The sequence below is a fragment of the Leptonychotes weddellii genome, chromosome 5 (assembly GCF_054177405.1).
Source record: "Leptonychotes weddellii isolate Sample4059 chromosome 5, ASM5417740v2, whole genome shotgun sequence".
NCBI lineage: Eukaryota > Metazoa > Chordata > Mammalia > Carnivora > Phocidae > Leptonychotes > Leptonychotes weddellii.
Window position 1 is genome coordinate 27,542,122 of NC_138373.1, and position 16,382 is coordinate 27,558,503.

The 16,382-nt window shown below is 59.0% G+C and overlaps 2 long non-coding RNA genes across 2 annotated transcripts; both read right to left on the reverse strand.

Moving 5' to 3' along the window:
- Positions 1-3,265: 3,265 nt before the first annotated feature.
- Positions 3,266-5,491, reverse strand: LOC115945104 (uncharacterized). Its single transcript, XR_004079579.2, has 3 exons — positions 5,032-5,491; positions 4,690-4,800; positions 3,266-4,595 (listed from the first exon to the last, which is right to left on the reverse strand). It is a non-coding gene; the product is annotated as an uncharacterized LOC115945104 (long non-coding RNA).
- Positions 5,492-7,249: 1,758 nt separating this feature from the next.
- LOC145721401 (uncharacterized) lies at positions 7,250-8,934 on the reverse strand. The gene is made up of 3 exons (XR_014145073.1): positions 8,214-8,934; positions 7,885-8,023; positions 7,250-7,775 (listed from the first exon to the last, which is right to left on the reverse strand). It is a non-coding gene; the product is annotated as an uncharacterized LOC145721401 (long non-coding RNA).
- Between the last annotated feature and the right edge of the window lie 7,448 nt (positions 8,935-16,382).

Consider the following 16,382-nt stretch of genomic DNA (forward strand, 5'->3'; position numbering starts at 1 on the left):
GAGGGAGGGAGGAAGGAGGGAGGGAGGGAGGAAGGAGGGAGGGGGGAGGAAGGGAGGGAGGGAGGGGAGGGGAGAGGAAGTGTTACCTGCATATTTCTAAGTGTGGGACATTCATTCTGTTTCTCTGTATTTTGTGCTTTTTAAAAAAGATTTATTTATTTTAGAGAGCGAGAGAGAGAGCGGGGGAGGGGCAGAGGGAGAGGAAGAGAGAATCTTCAGGCAGATGCCCCAGTGAGCGTGGAGCCCAGTGCGGGACTCCATCTCAGGACCCTGAGACCATGACCTGAGCAGAAATCAAGAGTCAGACGCTCAATCCACTGCGCCCCACAGGTGCCCCTGTATTTGATGTTTCTATCACATTGCCATGCGTCACTTGGATTAATTGAACAAAACCCTGTTTCCATGGAGAGCCAGGAGGGGAGGTGCTTGTAAGCTATGACGGCCTTTTAGCTCAGGAGGGCCCCAAGACCCCCCACCCCGCCCACTGGGAGCCCCAGAGATAGGCCAGGAGGCAGCTGGGACGGTGGGGGAGGCAACAGGAAGCTAGTCAGGACAGGCTGTCCCCAGCTACTGAGAACCTTGTAGCCAGAGGACTCTCTGTTCAGGGCTGAGATCTTCCTGTCCCGGCCCCGCCCTCCCAGGGGAAGTGTCACCAGCATCCAGGGTGGGGACCTCTGCCCTGGCTTGGGGACCTTGTGGCTTCTCTGATCTCTACGAGGACCCCAGTGCCGGCTTGCTTTCCAGGAACGCTTCCTGCAGCAGCGGGCAATGGCTCACAGCCAAGGTCTAGGAGGGCTGTGTGACCTCAGGCAGGCTGCTCACCTCTCTGGCCCTCAGCTTCCTCACCTGCAAAATGAAGAAAATAGGGCCACATGCAGGATTGTCGTACCATCAATTACCTTTTAAAATGTTGTAGTAAAGACACATAACATAAAATTCTCCATTCTGTTTTTTTTTTTTTTAGATTTATTTATGTATTTGAGAGAGAGAGAGAGAGAAGGTGGGAGGGGTAGAGGGAGAGGGAGAGGGAGAGAGAGAATCCTCAGGCAGACGCCTCCGTGAGCGTAGAGCCTGACGCGGGGCTCCATCCCAGGACCCTGAGATCCTGACCTGAGCCAAAACCAAGAGTCCGACCGAGCCACCCAGGCGCCCCTTAAAAATCATTTTCTAAAAGTATTGATGCCTTGGTTGTGGGAATCGTAGGGATAAAATACTCAGGCTACAACACGGATGAGGCTGGAGACGCTCACGCTAAGGGGAAAGACGTCAGACACGGGAGACCACGTGCCGTATGATTCCATTCGTCTGCAGCGTCCAGAAGAGGCAAAGCCATAGAGACAGAAAGCAGAGGGGTGCTTGCCACGGGCTGGGGCTGCGGAGAATGGGAGCTGACCGCTAACGGGTACGGGATTTTATTTGGGGAGATGAAAATGTTCTGGAACTAGCAGAGGGGCTGGTTGGACGAGTCTGAATATGCTAAGTAAGTGCCACTAACCTGCTCACCTTAAAACGGTGAACTTTGGGGCGCCTAGGATGGCACGGTGGGTTCAGCATCCGACTCTGGGTTTCAGCTTTAAAATTGCTGATAGTGGCAGCTAACACCTTCCAGCGGTTCCCAGAGCCCAGGCCCCGGGCCAAGCACTTTCTCAGCGCTAAGCCCCGAAATCCTCACCACGGTCCTGTGACTTCTGGTTCTTATCCCCACCATACCGAGGTGGAAACTGAGGCACAGAAGAGGTTCTGTGGGCTGCCGAGATCGCAGAGCCAGCAAGAGGAAGCTTAGTCTCAGGGAGAAGAGCCCCCAGCCCCCGGCACCCTCCCACCCCACCCCACCCCGGGGCCTCCCTACCCCCCACCCCACCCTGGGGCCCGGAGGGCCATCGTTTGGGGATGTCTCGAAAGGCTGCTCAAGCTTGATTTCAGAAGGATGGAGCGCCAGATCCTCACCCGGCAGCCCACCGCTCACGCCCGGCACGTGTCCCCACACACTGGAGACACGCAGACATATGCACACACACACACACACTCGTACACAAACACCACACGCCATGCGGACACACACACGCACACGCACACGTTTTAGAAAGCAGAGCCCTGCCTGGGACACTCAGCTGGTCGCAGGGGGCAGGTAAAGGGCCGTTGCCCCCAAGCCTGCCCCCCCCCCTCCCCCGTGCTCAGATCTGACCTGGGTGCTGGGGCAACAGTCCCCACGGGCAGCCCCGGCAACTGCCGGTGGGGCCGAGCGTTGGGCGGAAGGCCCCTCCGGCCTGCAGCGCCCCCTCCCCCGTGCCCCGAGCTCTGCCCCCCGGGTTATTTCTCCGCACCCTCACAAGGAGTCGGTGAGGGAGGAGGTGATCGCTGTTTTACGGAGGAGGAAACCCAGGCCCAGCGCAGAAAGCCGCGGGGCCCGCAGTCTCCTGCCCGAGGTGGCATTTGGAGGGTGGCGGTGCCAGGTACTTGCTCCTTTGCTTCCGGACCCCCTCGCCCCCCTGCTCACCTGGTGCGGACAGGGGCCACGTTTCCAAGACTGCCTTGGCCACGGGCTGCCGGTGGGGCCCAGTCAATGGGAGGCAAGGCGGGGGCCGGGAGGGGGCGGGGAGGGAGAAGCAGGCCGTGCCTCCCTCTGTGCGGGCCGGGTGGCACCTCTCGCGGCAAGGGGGACTCCTCTGCGGCACCAGCTCCCGTGGGAAAGTCCCTTCTTTTATTTATGGGTTTTTTTAAGATTTTATTTATTTGACAGAGAGAGAGTGCCCAAGCAGGGGGAGCGGGAGAGGGACAAGCAGGCTCCTCGTTGAGCAGGGAGCTCGATCCCAGGACCCTGGGATCATGACCTGAGCCGAAGGCAGACGCTTAACGACTGAGCCACCCAGGTGCCCCGGAAAGTCCCTTCTTTTAAAACTTCCACTGCTGGGGCGCCTGGGCGGCTAAGTCAGCTGAGCGTCCGACTCTTGGTTTCGGCTCAGGTCATGATCTCAGGGTCGTGAGATCGAGCCCCACATCCAGCTCTGTGCTCCACGTGGAGTCTGCTTGAGATTCTCTCTCTCCCTCTCCCTCTGCTCCTCCCCCTGAGTGTACTCTCTCTCTAAAATAAGTAAATACATACAATCTTAAAAAAATAAATAAAAGTTCCACTGCCGTTCCTACTCCCATGGCGGGGCCCCAGCTCCTGGGCTCCCGGGCACTGTCTCCTTCTCTTCCCCTTTAGGAAAAGGGGTGCTAATCTCTAGTGGCCCCATCATTCATGCGACCATTTTCCTTTGTTTGAAATACTAGTTGTGGGTTCTCTTTTCCTGACTGACCTGTGGCAGGGCAGGGATTTGAACTCAGATCATCAAACCCCTGAGTCTGCGGGCTCAGCCGGGAGGCTGAGCTGCCTCTTACTGGAGCTGTCCTTCCAAGCGAGTCTCCTCCCGCGATGGCCCTAGTGCGGGCCCTCTCTCGGGGCCCCCATTGTCTAGTAGAGCTGAGCTGCAATCCCACCCGCCACCAGCAGGCCCGCAAACCACTTTGACAGAATTTTCTGTTTCGAGAGCTTTCCTCCTGCTGCAGGAAGGAATGCCTTCGTTTGTTTGTTGGTTGGGGGGGTGGGGCGGGGAGGTCATGAATGGCTGGTGAGAACCTCTGGCCAGTCAAGATTCTCGGTGAACAGAATTCCTGGCAAGAATAGAGAGCTGACATTTCCCTCCCTGCCTAAACTACACTGGCAGGGAGAGTGAATGCACAATGTCCAAGTGGCTTTTGCCAAAGACAGCTCCCAGCGGCCCCAGGCAGGGACCTTCTGATCTAACGCGGCGTGTGCTTTAGATCTAGACGTTCCGTATGCTTGAAATTCCATACGGCACATTCTGGAAGGTGTGCCGCTCCCTCCTTCGGCCGACAGCTCCGTGCCCGGCGGAAGGGGAATGTCTGGAGTCAGGAAGACCCAAATTAGCGTCTCAGCTCCTTCAGTCACTGACTGTGAGGTCCTGGGCAAGTTGCCCAGCCTCTCTGAGCATTAGTCTCCTGATCTCTAAAACAGGGATGATAACACCTGCCCTGAGCGATCGTGGAGGGGACGAAATGAGCTGACATGCGTGTTAAGTGCACGACACAGGTAAACCATGCCCCTACTTTTTCTTCCAGGTTTTTATGGCTTATTTCTTCTCCATGAAGTGTGAGGCCTCAGGGAAGTAACTCAGAATGTCTGGAGGTTTCTTTGCTCAAAGGTGACTGGCCCCTTTCTTGGCAGGACTCAAAGGCTGGGTGTCACTGGGGCTGTTGACCGATGTGCAGATGCACAGACTCCTCATGTCTTGGGTTTCGCCACATCACGGCAGCCTCACCTGGTGGTTCAAGGCGCCAAGAGCAGAGTTCTGGCAGACAAGGTGGGAGCTGGGTGGCCTTCCATGACGTAGTCTCAGATGTCACATAGCATCACTTCTGCAGGGATCTCTCAGCTGAAGTCCTCAAGAGGTCACTCCAGGGAAACCTGGGGGGGTCAGTCAGTTAAGCATCTGCCTCTTGATTTCGACTCAGGTCATGATCTCAGGGTCATGAGATCGAGCCCCACATTGGACTCTGCACTGGGCACGGAGCCTGCTTGAGATTCTCTCTCTCTAAACAAACAAAAAACCAAGAGTCCACTCCAGTTCAAGGGGGAAGACATATGGACCTCATATCTCAATCCAGGAAATAGCAAAGACTTTATACCTATGTTTGCAAAGCACCCCATCCTTTGGCTTAGCCATCCCATCCTTGAGTATTACTCCTCCAGGTAGGCGGGGAATCACTCCTGTACATAGGCAGTCACTCTAGCTCTGACTGTAACAGCAAAAGATTAAGAACAACCCCAACAGAGGACTCAGTGGGGGACTGGACAAATGAATCGTGGTCACCCACATGGAATACTGTGCAGTTAAGAAAAATAAAGTCACTCTATGTGCATTAATATGGAACTATTCTGGAGACTTGTTCAGTACGAAAAAAAAAAAAGCAAGGTGCAGGATGATATGTTTGGTAGGCGGCCTCCAGGGGACCCACGATAATTCTTACCTCCTAGTACTCATGCCTGGGTGTGGTTGGTCCTCTCCCACATTAAGTAGGGTGGAGTTGCGTCATTACTAGGATATGGCAGGAATGTGTGTCTTCTGAGGCTAGGTCATAAAAGGTAGTGTGGCTTCCACCTTGCCCCCTTTAGGTTCATTCACCCTTGGGGGAGCCCGCTGCCATGTTGTAAGGACACTCAAGCGTCAGCGCCGTGAGGAACAGAGGCCTCCTGCCACCAGCCACATGGGGGTGCCATCCCAGCAGCAGCTTCTCCAGCCCCGGTCGAGCCTGCGGATGATCACGGCCCTGACGGACCTCTTGACTGCAGCCTCTTGCGAGACTCAGAGCCAGAACCACCCTGCTGGGTTGTTCCCAAATTCCCGACCCTCAGAGGCTGTGAGACAATCAAGGTTTATTGATATTTTAAGCTGCTAGGTTTGGGGGTAACTCATTCTGCAGCAGTGGATAAATAATGCAGTGTGTATGGTGCGCTAACATTGGAATAACCCCTCTAACTCTTCTTAAAGGAAACAGAAACTGGTCTCACGGAGGGAGCTGGGTGGCTGAGGTACGGTGGGGCGGGGGGGACCCATTTGCCCCTTTGGCATTTGAACCATCTTTTCAAAAAGACCAATGGAATGTCAAATAAGTAAATAAAAACGTAGGTAGCCGTCAGAGCAGGGGCTTCGGTTATGAATTCCACAAATCTCTCACAAGCGGCCAGAAGGCCCTGTTGAGTATGTGTGGCTGGACCTACAACCGGGGTTTATGAAGACTGGGAAAGGCTGGCGGTGACAGTCACAGAGGAGCCCCACCCAGGGCCCCAAGGTGTGCCAAGGGCTGTGTCCTGGCCTTACCCCAAGACTCACAGCCAGGCGAGGCCAGGCAGGGGCCCGCTGACCACGGGGCATCGCTTGGAGGCTGGGAGGGTTGAAGGGTGCAGGCAGAGGCTGAGAAGTCCCAAGGTCCGAGCTGTAGTCTGCCCAGAGCTTGGCTCTCTCCCCGCCTGGTGCTGCGAAGAGAGTTTGGATGACAGGCACCCACACACTGTGATCACTCCACAGGGGGGTGGGGTGGAGGGTAGGGGAGACCTGGGGAATTCCCACGTGGGAAATCTGGGCATTGGCCTTGTAGAGCAGAAAGGTGTCAGGAAGCTGCGACCAGACTCTGTATCATGGTATGACTTTGGCTCCCCATCCGCCCAGTGGCCACGCCCCCTGGGTCCCGCGGTGTCCACGGCTGCCTGAGATCAAGGCAGAGATGGGAGGAGGGGTCTTCCTGCCCATCCCAACTCTGAGGATGACAAGAGGCTGCTTCCCTCCGGGGCAAGCGCCTGGGAGGCACCCCCTGCCTTGGATGGGATGGGGGAGTGGCTCAATTGGGTTGCTTTCCTCATGACTCATGCTTTCTGGGACCAGACTTGTCTCCCGGGACGCACTTTCCAGAAAGGCCCCCATCTGGCCCCCTCTACCCTGTGCAGATGTCCGGGCTCAGCTGCATCCAGCCCGGGCCAGGAATAGGCTGGTCAGACCCTGGCTGGGAGGGGGGCCTTGCTGGGACAGGGGCACCTTTTTTTCTGGAGGGTGACAGCTCAGTGCGCTCTTGGCGACATATCAACATATCAACTTGTCCATAAGGAAACTGCCCATGCACCTGCCCCCAGTCAGTGATCCCAGTCCAGCGTGCCCCGTCTGGGGACAGCTGCAGGAGCCAAAGCCTGGACTCAGCCTCTCCTTTCCTCTCGGGCCCCGCCAGGCTGACCAGCAACCATCCTCATGTCGGTTCCCTCGAAGCAGACCCAAGAGGGGGGCTCTGCATGTTCCCAGGAAGGATGTGGGGTGGTGGGGCTGGAAGGAGGCTCAGCAGGGACACGGACCCCACGGAGGGCCTCCCGCTGGACCAGTGAGGGTCACCCTGTGGGGGTTCCGATCAGGGCAGGGGTGGAGTGTTTACACCCCCACAGCCTCCGTCTCAGGAGAGGCATGAGTTCCCGGCTTTTCTGGAGTCCCATGGGTGTCCCATGGGTTCAGGCAAAGCCAGCACCAGCAGTGATCGGCGCTCTGACAAAGAGGGGCAGGTGCTGCGGAGACCAGTCCGGGGAGGCGGGGGTGCGGGGGTGCGGGGATGCGGGGCTGGGGAAGACAGGCGGGGCATCGAGAGCGCCCGTGCCGCTGCCCAGCGTGCTCCCTGTGCCCTCTATTTATTTCTGGAAAATGTTCGCCTCTCCCCTTCCTCCCAGCTGCCCTCATCTTTCATGGGGACACCCAGGAGCCTCCTAACCGGGCCCCCTGTCTCCATCTGGCCCCCACGAACCACTGTCCACAGAGCGGCAGAGAGGACTTGTTAAATGCACATCCTCTCCTCCCAGCCCTCAGAGGCGGCAAACTCAGTTGCCCCCAGGTTTGGGGAGGTGACGTGGAAGAATGCAGCAAGCGGGGGCTGTCCGAGCCCACAGTGCTCCCCAGAGACCCCTTTTGATGGAGGCCAGGGGCAGCCACGGGCGGGGGGCTCCACCAAGCCCCCCCAGGCCTGGACCCGGGCTCCTGACCACTAGCAAGGTAGGACCACCGTGGGCAGTATGATGCGGGGCAGGTTCGAGAAGGCTGCGCTCCCCGGCTGCCGTGGGGAGAGTCGGGGGTGATGTGGGGGGAGGAGCAGGGCCAGGAGACCAGGCCCCAGGCTGTTGTCACGGACAGTCCAGGTGAGAAGCGAAGCAGTTGCAGACAGGTGGACGGACACTGCCAGGAGGCCTGCCAGAGGGATGGGGTGTGGGATGGGGAGCAGCAGCCCCCGAACCTCAGGTGGACACGCAGGCTGGAGGCTCAGCGTCGGGACCATCCCTCCCGGAATGATCCTTACCTTTGCTTCCAGGAGCCCCCGGGGCATTCGGGCCAGCAAGCAGGTGTCCCAGCATCCCAGACTCCCTGGGGGTAGGGGAGGGAGTCAGGCTCTCAACTCTGCCTTGCTCCAGAGCCCATGGTGGGAGGGTGTGAGATTCCTAAGGGTGGAAAGGGGGTTCAGAGGGTGGGGGCTCAAAGATGACCCCATCTTCTGTATCTCCCCACCCCCAGTGTCCCCATGGTGGGAGAGGCCCAGTGGGATATCAGTCACTCTCCATCCTTCATCCACCCTATAGGCCCAATGTCCTAAGTATGTGTGAAAGGTCCATCTGCTTTGCCCCATCCTACCTCCTTCTCTGTGCTGGTTCCTCAGGGAGGCCCCAGGCCACGGGAGCAAAGAGACACTAAAGGGACAACGGCAGCTCTGTGTGGCATGATGGAGGGACATGCAGAGGGTAAGGGGCCCAGAGGAGGCTCTGGTCCTGCTGAGGGCATCCGGGAAGGCTTTCTGGAGGTGGCAATGCTGCACAGAGAAAAATGCCAACCCAGGAAGAGACAGCAGCTTGAGCTAAGCCTTGGAGGCCCAGGAGAGAGCGTGGAAGAAGAGTTCTGGCATTACTTGGGGTAGCCTGAGGCAGGGGTGCCAAGACATGAGGCCACATGGCGGTGGGGGCGGGGAGCAGGGGTCTGATGATGGGCCAGTCTGGGGCTCCCAGATCCGAGGGAGGCTTGATGCCAGGGCAGCGGAGCGACATGGTCCGATGTGACCTTGAGAAGGACCCCTTCCTTGCATAGCGGGACCTCGGGCAGGAGGCCAGGAGGCCAGGCTCGGGCTGGGACCCGAGGCTGCCAAGGCCACGGGCACCGGAAGAGGGATAGTAAGTGGCAAGCAGAAATGTGCCGCTGTTGCCAGGGAGTGGCCAGGTGACACCCAGGCAGGTCCCGGGCCCGGTCTGGTAGCCTCAGTTTCCTTGTGTGTAAATAGAGGCGATTGGGTGTGGCGGGCTCTGGGCCAGGGAAGGGGAGCGGGGAGGCCACCTCTGTCTGCTTCCTGCTCCCCCCCCCAACCAGCTAGGGATTCAGGGACGAACTTGGGGCTCTCACAAAGGCCAACGCAGGTGCGGCTGCCCCAGCTGGCCTCGCATGCAGGCTCCCGCATCCAGGGCTGCCCCAGGAGAAAAAGGGATCTCAGCTATTTACAGCCTCCCCCCCCCCGCCCCCCGGGGGCCAGGTTTCTCAGGACAATCGATGCCATCATTCCGGGAAGCCTGGCCCAGGAGAGGCCCCGATCCGCTCCCCCTGCATTTGCATAGCCACGCTAACAGGAAACAGGACTCATCCGCCCTGGCCAGGCCTGGCCAGTCAGCTCCCGGCTCAGCTCAGATGACCCAGCCTGGGCGGTCGGCACTACCGCCCCCCAGCCCTCAGCTGGCAGAAGCCCCAGCTGGGCGCCCTGGGTGGCAGCCAGACAGGTGGCCGGAGAGGCACACCTGGGTGTCAGACATGGAGACTCCAAGCAGGCCAGCTGCATTTCCCAGGGAAGGAGGAAGGTGCTGTCAACAGCACCAGCTGGGTGCTCCACGGGGGGTCAAAGGGCACCGAGCTATCACTGAGCCATCCCGCTTCCCAGAAGCCATGGGTCAGCTTTCCTCTTGCAGGAAGAGTGCCTGTCGGCTACCTGGCTCCTCTGTGTTCCTTCCCAGCTCTCCCAGCTCCTTTCCCGAAAGACGGCCGGACTTTGAGCAGGAAGCCTATTTCTCAGATGCCCCCTGGAGGTGCCAGGCAAGGCACAGAACTCCGTGCGCTCAGCCGGGCTCAGAAACCAGGGGTTTGGGGGCCAGCCAGGGCTTGGCCTCGTCAGAGCCAGGACGGGGGTGGCTGGGAGCCTTGGGACTGCTGGGCCTCAGTCTCCCCCCCCTGCAACAGGGATACACGGTTGGCAGGATGGAGGACCCCATGGAGAGGCGTCATAGAAAAGCTAGTTACAGCAATTCTAGGGCTCGCATCTGCCTTTCGCTGGCAATGCTCCGGGCCTCTTCATGGCAGCCGCTGAAAGAGAAATCAGACTTCACCATCTGTTGAAGCATGGTGGAGGGGGGGTGGCAGTCCCTGAGACGTTCTGCAGACTGCCCGACGCAGGCTTGGGTTGCGGCTCTGCCACTCGCTGCCTGAGTCACCAAGCAAGCTCCTGAGATTCCTTGAGGCTCCGTTTCCACGGCTGTAGAGTAAGGACTCCATCAGATATGACACTAAAGGCCCTGGTGGGAAGAGAAGTGCAATTCAAGGTGGCCCCACCAAGAGGGTGGTGAGCTCCACTCTGCCACAGCCCCTGAGGGAGGGGCTAGCATTACCGAAATGAACCCCCCACCCCGGACATGGCTGGCTCGGGGGCCCTCAGAGAGATCAGAGTTGAGGGGAGGAGCCTGGAAGCACCAAGTCTTATACAAGGAATCTGCAGGAGGACTGAGGAAGGAAAATGCCTGGCTGGCCGGGAAATCTAGGGAGGCTTCCTGGAGGAGGGGATGTCTGAGCTGGTCTTGAGGACCGACAGGTTTGACAATGAGGGTGGCAAGGGAGGCATGCCAGGCAGAGGAGTCATCCCGGGCACCCGCTGTGCCTCCACCCCCGCCCTAGGCCCTCCCACCCCACAGGGCGTCTGAGCCTCCTCACCTACCCACTGCCACTCTCGCCTTGGGCCCTGGAGTCTTCAGATCCCCATCAATGGGGACACCCTTTTCCCATGACATGGGAGCCACCATCACAGAGAAGGCAGGACAGCTGGATGGCACCACGCCTGGTGGGCTGGGCCCCGTCGTTCCCCATGGGACCCTGCCCTCTGTCCTCCAGGGTCTCCGCTGCCAGCCTTGTAACATCCCATCCTCTGGCCGTTTTTCTAGGAAAACTCTTTCTAAATGAACGAAAGTGTGACGTCATTCTCAAACTCTTGCAACTTGCTTTTTCCTTTAAGTATACACCAGTGACGTTTTCCTAAAGGAAGAAATATTCCAAATCCACCATTTTCATGGGATGGACTGGAACGAACTTAAGCAAGTCTGTAATCCCAGCAAACATTTCTTGAGGCAGCTGAGGTGTGAGCGGGCAAAAGAACAAGAGCCCAGAATCGTTTTGTTCTGAGTTCTGATCCTGACTCCACTTCCTAGAGCTGTGTGACTCTGGACAAATTACTCAACCTCTCTGATTGTTCTTGGCTTCCTGCAAGATGGGGAAAGAGCAGCTTCTGCTCACGCCTTGTGGTGACACTTCCTGGACACCTTGTGTGTGAGGTGCTTAATTAAGCCCAGCGCCCCACAGACGGACAAGAGATGACCCATTCGTGGTGTCTGGGGGTGGCGGGGGCGATGGCGATGGTCTGACTTGAGCCAGCCCTGAATTCACCATCTGGGGTGGTGAAGGGTTCGCTTGTGACCACAGCAAGGAAGAGGCAGAGGGAGAAACTGCTCCGGGCTGCCTCCTCCCCTCCACACCCCTTCCAAAGAATGCCCCTGAATCTTCTTGAGGTTGGCTGGTCTCCAAATTCCCAGAACCCTCTGGGGCTGTTTGACCCACAGGCTGATGACATGTATGCCTCTGCCCCACGAGTCCCAGCATCCTAGAAAGTCATCCTTGGACGAGAAAGCCACACTCAGGTCGGCCTGAAGCGCCACCCCACCTTCACGGGCCCCTTCCTTTGCTTTGGCACTGTCCTCTCTCTCTCTCTCTCTCCCCTTTGCATGTGCAAATGAATGCCCCACGATGGCTCTGCAGACCCCTCTAGTGAGGGTCACCACTGGGGACCCAGGGGCCCCCGGATGGGTGGGCAGATGGATGGAGGCACAATCGCCCCACTCCCAAGGGGGCGCCCAGCGAGAGGGCAAGAAAGCCCCAGCCTCAGGCTCTAGCTGCTCAAATCCCCAGCACCAAAGATCCCTGCGGGGATGGCCAGACGCAGCCTCATGTCCCCAGAGTCCTTGCCACAAGCCTCCTTATTTCTGCCTCTCATCCCCAAGCGCTCCCTGAGGATCTCCCGGGCCCCGGGAAGCCGTGCTGCCTGCCCCAACCCCCTCCAGCCCCCTCTCCCAGCTGCTCAGCTGCTCCCAGCCTCAGTTTCCTGCAAAATGCCAACAGTGAGGCTATCAGACAGAATGACACTCGCGATGGTTGGTCGTGCAGGTGGGAATCAGGTGGACAAGGTCATGGGCGGCCACCCTCGGCCCGCCTCCTGGTAGGGGCAAGAGGACTAGAGGAGGAGAGGAACAGTGCCCTTGGCACGGTGCACCTGACTCCATAAATGTTCGCGGTCACTGCTATTATTTATTGTGGTGGGTGGGGCTGGCTGCAAGGTGGGATCTCAGCCCCCCGAAGCTCAGCCCGAGCACAGGGGACAGGAGGACCACCCCTGCTCCACCCCCCTCTCCCCACCCCCCGGGATCTCTAAGCTCCCCAGCAGCCCTGGGCCGGGGTCCAAGGCCCCCCTCCTGGGGCAGGACACTCTTTGCTGAGTCGTTGATACAGAGTTCTCCCGAAAAGCCCTGATTCATTAACCGCCAGGCCCAGGAGCGGGTGGGAGGGGCATGGTGAGTTGAAGGCCCCCAGGCAGCCTTCGCAGGGCGGTGGCTCAGGGATAATCCTGCTCGGCCCCTTGGTGTTTTATCCGTGTCGGGAGTGATTAAGTGGGGAGTCACGGTGTGTGCCATGCGCCCTGGCAAGTCATCATCGCCTGGCCTCTGACCTCCTTCTGACTCGGGGCGGCCTCTCTTTGCCTCCCTGGGGGGGCCAGGCCCCTGCTGGGCGGGGCTGGCCAGGCTGTGCCTTTCATTCATGGCTTCATTTTTCTCATCCGTCCATTCACTGAGTTAGATCAATCACGGTGGCTCATTCAGGCGACTCATCAGCTGGGCCAGCCATTCATTCATTAGTGGTAAGCCCAGCAACCCTTCTGTGGGCCGCGCTCCCCGCCGCTGTCTGTAGTCCTCCCAGGGCCCAGGAGGGGGGCTGTCCTTGCCCCCTTCCTAGGGACAGGAAAGTGGAGGCCGCTGTCCCTTCTTGAGCCATGCTCTCCCCTCCCCTCACCCTGGACCGGGGACCCCTGCTCTGCAAAAGCTGGAGGGCAGCCCCATGCTGCATGGAAAGGTAAGCCGTGTCTGGATCAGCCTTGCCCCAGACTGTGACACCTGAGGGCAGGGACCCGGTTGGCCCCCGTGTCCCCGGGCCCATCATACGCTTCTTCACGCTCAGCTCTTGGAGACTGGCCTCATGAAGGCCAACCAACCCTCGAGGCTATGTAAGACCCCTAGACCTGCGTGTTCCCTACCCCCCCCCCCACAATCCCCCAGGAAGGCCAGCACCTTCCCTCCAGCTCTTGGAGAACTTCCAGAGACTTCCAGGGTTCCCATCGTCTCCTCATCCCCTGGACCCAGGCGGAAAAACTCAGCCCTTCCGTCAAAGCCTCAGAACAAACCCCACACTCCCACGAGGCATTTGGGAGAAGTGCCGGTTTCCCAGGATTGGGGGGTGGGTAGTCAGGGAAGGTGTGGGGGCAGCCGCAGCAATATCTGTGGTTTCAGACGGACAGTCCCTGGCGGATGGCAGATAGAGACCCCCCGGTGAGGGTCCTGCCGGGTGGGATTTCTTCGGGGCTAAGAGTCTGCGTGAGTTCATCTTCTGCAGGGACATTCGGGGTGTGTGCTACTCTCAGGATGGGAAGTCTCCCCCACCGGGGCCGGCCGAGTCTGCTTTGGCTGCTGGTCCAGGGGCTTCACAAGGGGGAGACGGGTTTTTCTACTGCTGCTGCCTTGGCTTGAGATGGCAGCAAAGCGGGGCGCTGCCGATCCGGGCCCCGGACCGCCTGCCCCGCCCCGCCCCTGCCCTTCCTGTCTTGGACTCGCAGTTTCTCACCCGAGACTCCTTCCCTCCCGTGTGGCTGCGTCCCCAGGCCGGTGGGCAAAGTGAAGCCCCCTTTCATGGAGGGGGTGTTCTTCGGGGTCCTGCTCTCGTGCTGGTCCCCTGTTCCTGTCCCCCTGCACATTCTGTTCCAATGGCCAGGTCCCCGGGCGTCAGATGGGCAGAAACAGAGCCCACTTTACATCACGTGCAGTTTACCTGGAATTCCTTCTTTCTTGCTGGGTCCCGGGGATTTCCTTTTCTTTCTTTTGAGCTTATCCTCCTAACCACCCTCCCCGCAGGGCTTCCCATAGCCGCCTGGGGGTAAAACCTGGGTTCCTTGAAACAGCCCTGCCAGCCCCACACTGGACTTCATGTGATTTGCACAATTCCAGGAAGGAAGTATGGCTGGGCCCATGAATCAGATGCGGACACTGAGGCACAGAAGGGCAGAAGGAGCTCTGCCTGGTGTGGCGGGGAGGGGGGGAACGGGGCCCTGGGGTCCGCACCTCCTACTCCACCCACGTCCTGGGTGCCAGCCACAGGAGCCCTGCCCGAGGCCACCTGACCACCCCCTCCCTCCCCAGAAGCAGACACGTGGCAGGACCTGCCAGGATCCACTGGCCCGTGTGCCCAGCAGGTAAACACAGGGTGTGATCCTTCCTTCTAGGAACGGGCTGCCCGGAGACTTCCTTCAAAGAAGTGGGCGAAGTCCTGCCCATCACGGCCACCCCCCTGGGCTGGGCCATTCCCTGGGCCAGCGAGGACGTGCGGTCAGGGGGTGAGATCCTGGGCTCTGAAGTCAGAAGCACTGGGTCCCGGGCCCTACTCTGCCCTGAGCAGCTCAGGGGCCCTCAGGCTGGTGACCGTCCCTCTCCGGCCCTCGGCTTGCCCATCCGTGCAATGGGGCGGATTACAGCTCGCACGCGGTGGGGTGTGGCTGGAGTGAGAGGCCCTGTGGGTGTCCTTACGCCAGCCTCTCTGGGCCTCGGCTTCCTCCTCGGTGACACGGGGGAACAGCGGGGCTCCTCATAGGCTCGGGAGGAGAGAAGGAGCCACTGCGTGCAAAACGCTCGGAGCAGGGCCGGGCTGTGGGGCGGCTGCGGGGCTAACCGGGACTGGGGTCACGCCCTGGATGTGCCAACAGCCGGCAATTTCGTAACCAGTCCGGCTGCTGGCAGAGACCCTTCTCTTGGCACTTTACCAGCCTCTTCTGGTGCAAATGCGGTCCCTTTCGGGGTAACTCTTCCAAAGACTCTCATCTTGTGCTTGCTCCTCGTTCTGTCCCTTTCCCCAGGCGGTGCCGACCCGGAGGGAGGGCACCTTCTGCATCTCCGGCGGTCCCTGGGTCCCCGCCCAGCCCCGGGAGCCCTGGACTGGCATCTGTCCATCTGGGCAGCAGGCTGCTCAGGTCTGGGGGTCCCCTGGGGTGTGGGAGACATGCCCGGTTCTCCTCTCCTCCCGGGTGCGGGTCAGTGTGCTCCTGGGCCCTGCTGTGGCTCGTGGAATGTGAGTAGGTGTCACCTGTCGCCTCCGAGCTGACACACAGAGCTGCCCCGGGAAGCTCCCTCAAGCTCGTGTGGGTCTCATGGCCACGTCCACCTCCAGGATGTTCCACCGAGAAGCAGGATGCCCAGCTCCTCTTGCTTTCAGCTGGGTGCCCTCCACCCTGTCCGGGTTTCCACGGCCCACACCCATCCTCCCCTCCTGGGCTGAGCCAGGGTGGTCTTGCTTTTTTCACCTGGCAGCCACGAATCTGATCTCCTTTCTATGCGTTCTCTTTCCTTTTCAAGGTTCCACATATAAGTGAGATCACACGGTATTTGTCTTGCTCTGTCTGACTTCTCTCACTGAGCACAAGACTCTCACGGTTCATCTGCGTTATCACAAATGGAGGATTTCCTTCTTTTTTTTTTAATGGCCGGGTGTAGATACCACATTTTCTTTACCCGCTGACCCACTGGGGTCGCTCGGGCTGCTCCCGTGTCTTGTGAATGATGCTGCAATGAACCCAGGGATGCAGATACCGCTCGGACACAGCGATTCCCTTCTCTTTGGATAAACACCCAGAAGTGGGATTGCTGGATCCCATGGGTAGTTGTCTTTTTCATATTTTGAGGACGCGCCATATTCTTCTCCGCAGCGCCTGCACTGGCTTGCATCCCCACCACGGGGCACCAGCACCTGTCTCCGGTCTTCATGAGGGCAGTCATGCTGACAGGTGTGAGGGGCGATCCTGTTGTGGTGAACAAATTGACTTTAAACCCGACACTTTGCAAAAGCAGTGGTAAAGGAAGAGGACATTTCACGATATCGCACCAAGTGGAACACTAGGCTGGCTGGCCACACGTCTCGAGGAAGTGTAAGTGCAGTGAAAATCAAAGAAAATAGTCACTTCTGGCTTCAGAGGTGGCCTGTTGAAGGTAAGGGGGGGTGCTTCTTTCTTTTTCAAAAAGGGGAGATCAGGGGCGCCTGGGTGGCTCAGCTGTTAAGCGTCCACCTTCAGCTCATGTCATGATCCCAGGGTCCTGCTCAGCGGGGAGCCTGCTTCTCCCTCTTCCACTCCCCCTGCTTGTGTTCCTGCTCTCACTGTGTCTCTCTCTGTCAAATAAATAAATAAAATCTTTAAAAAAAAAA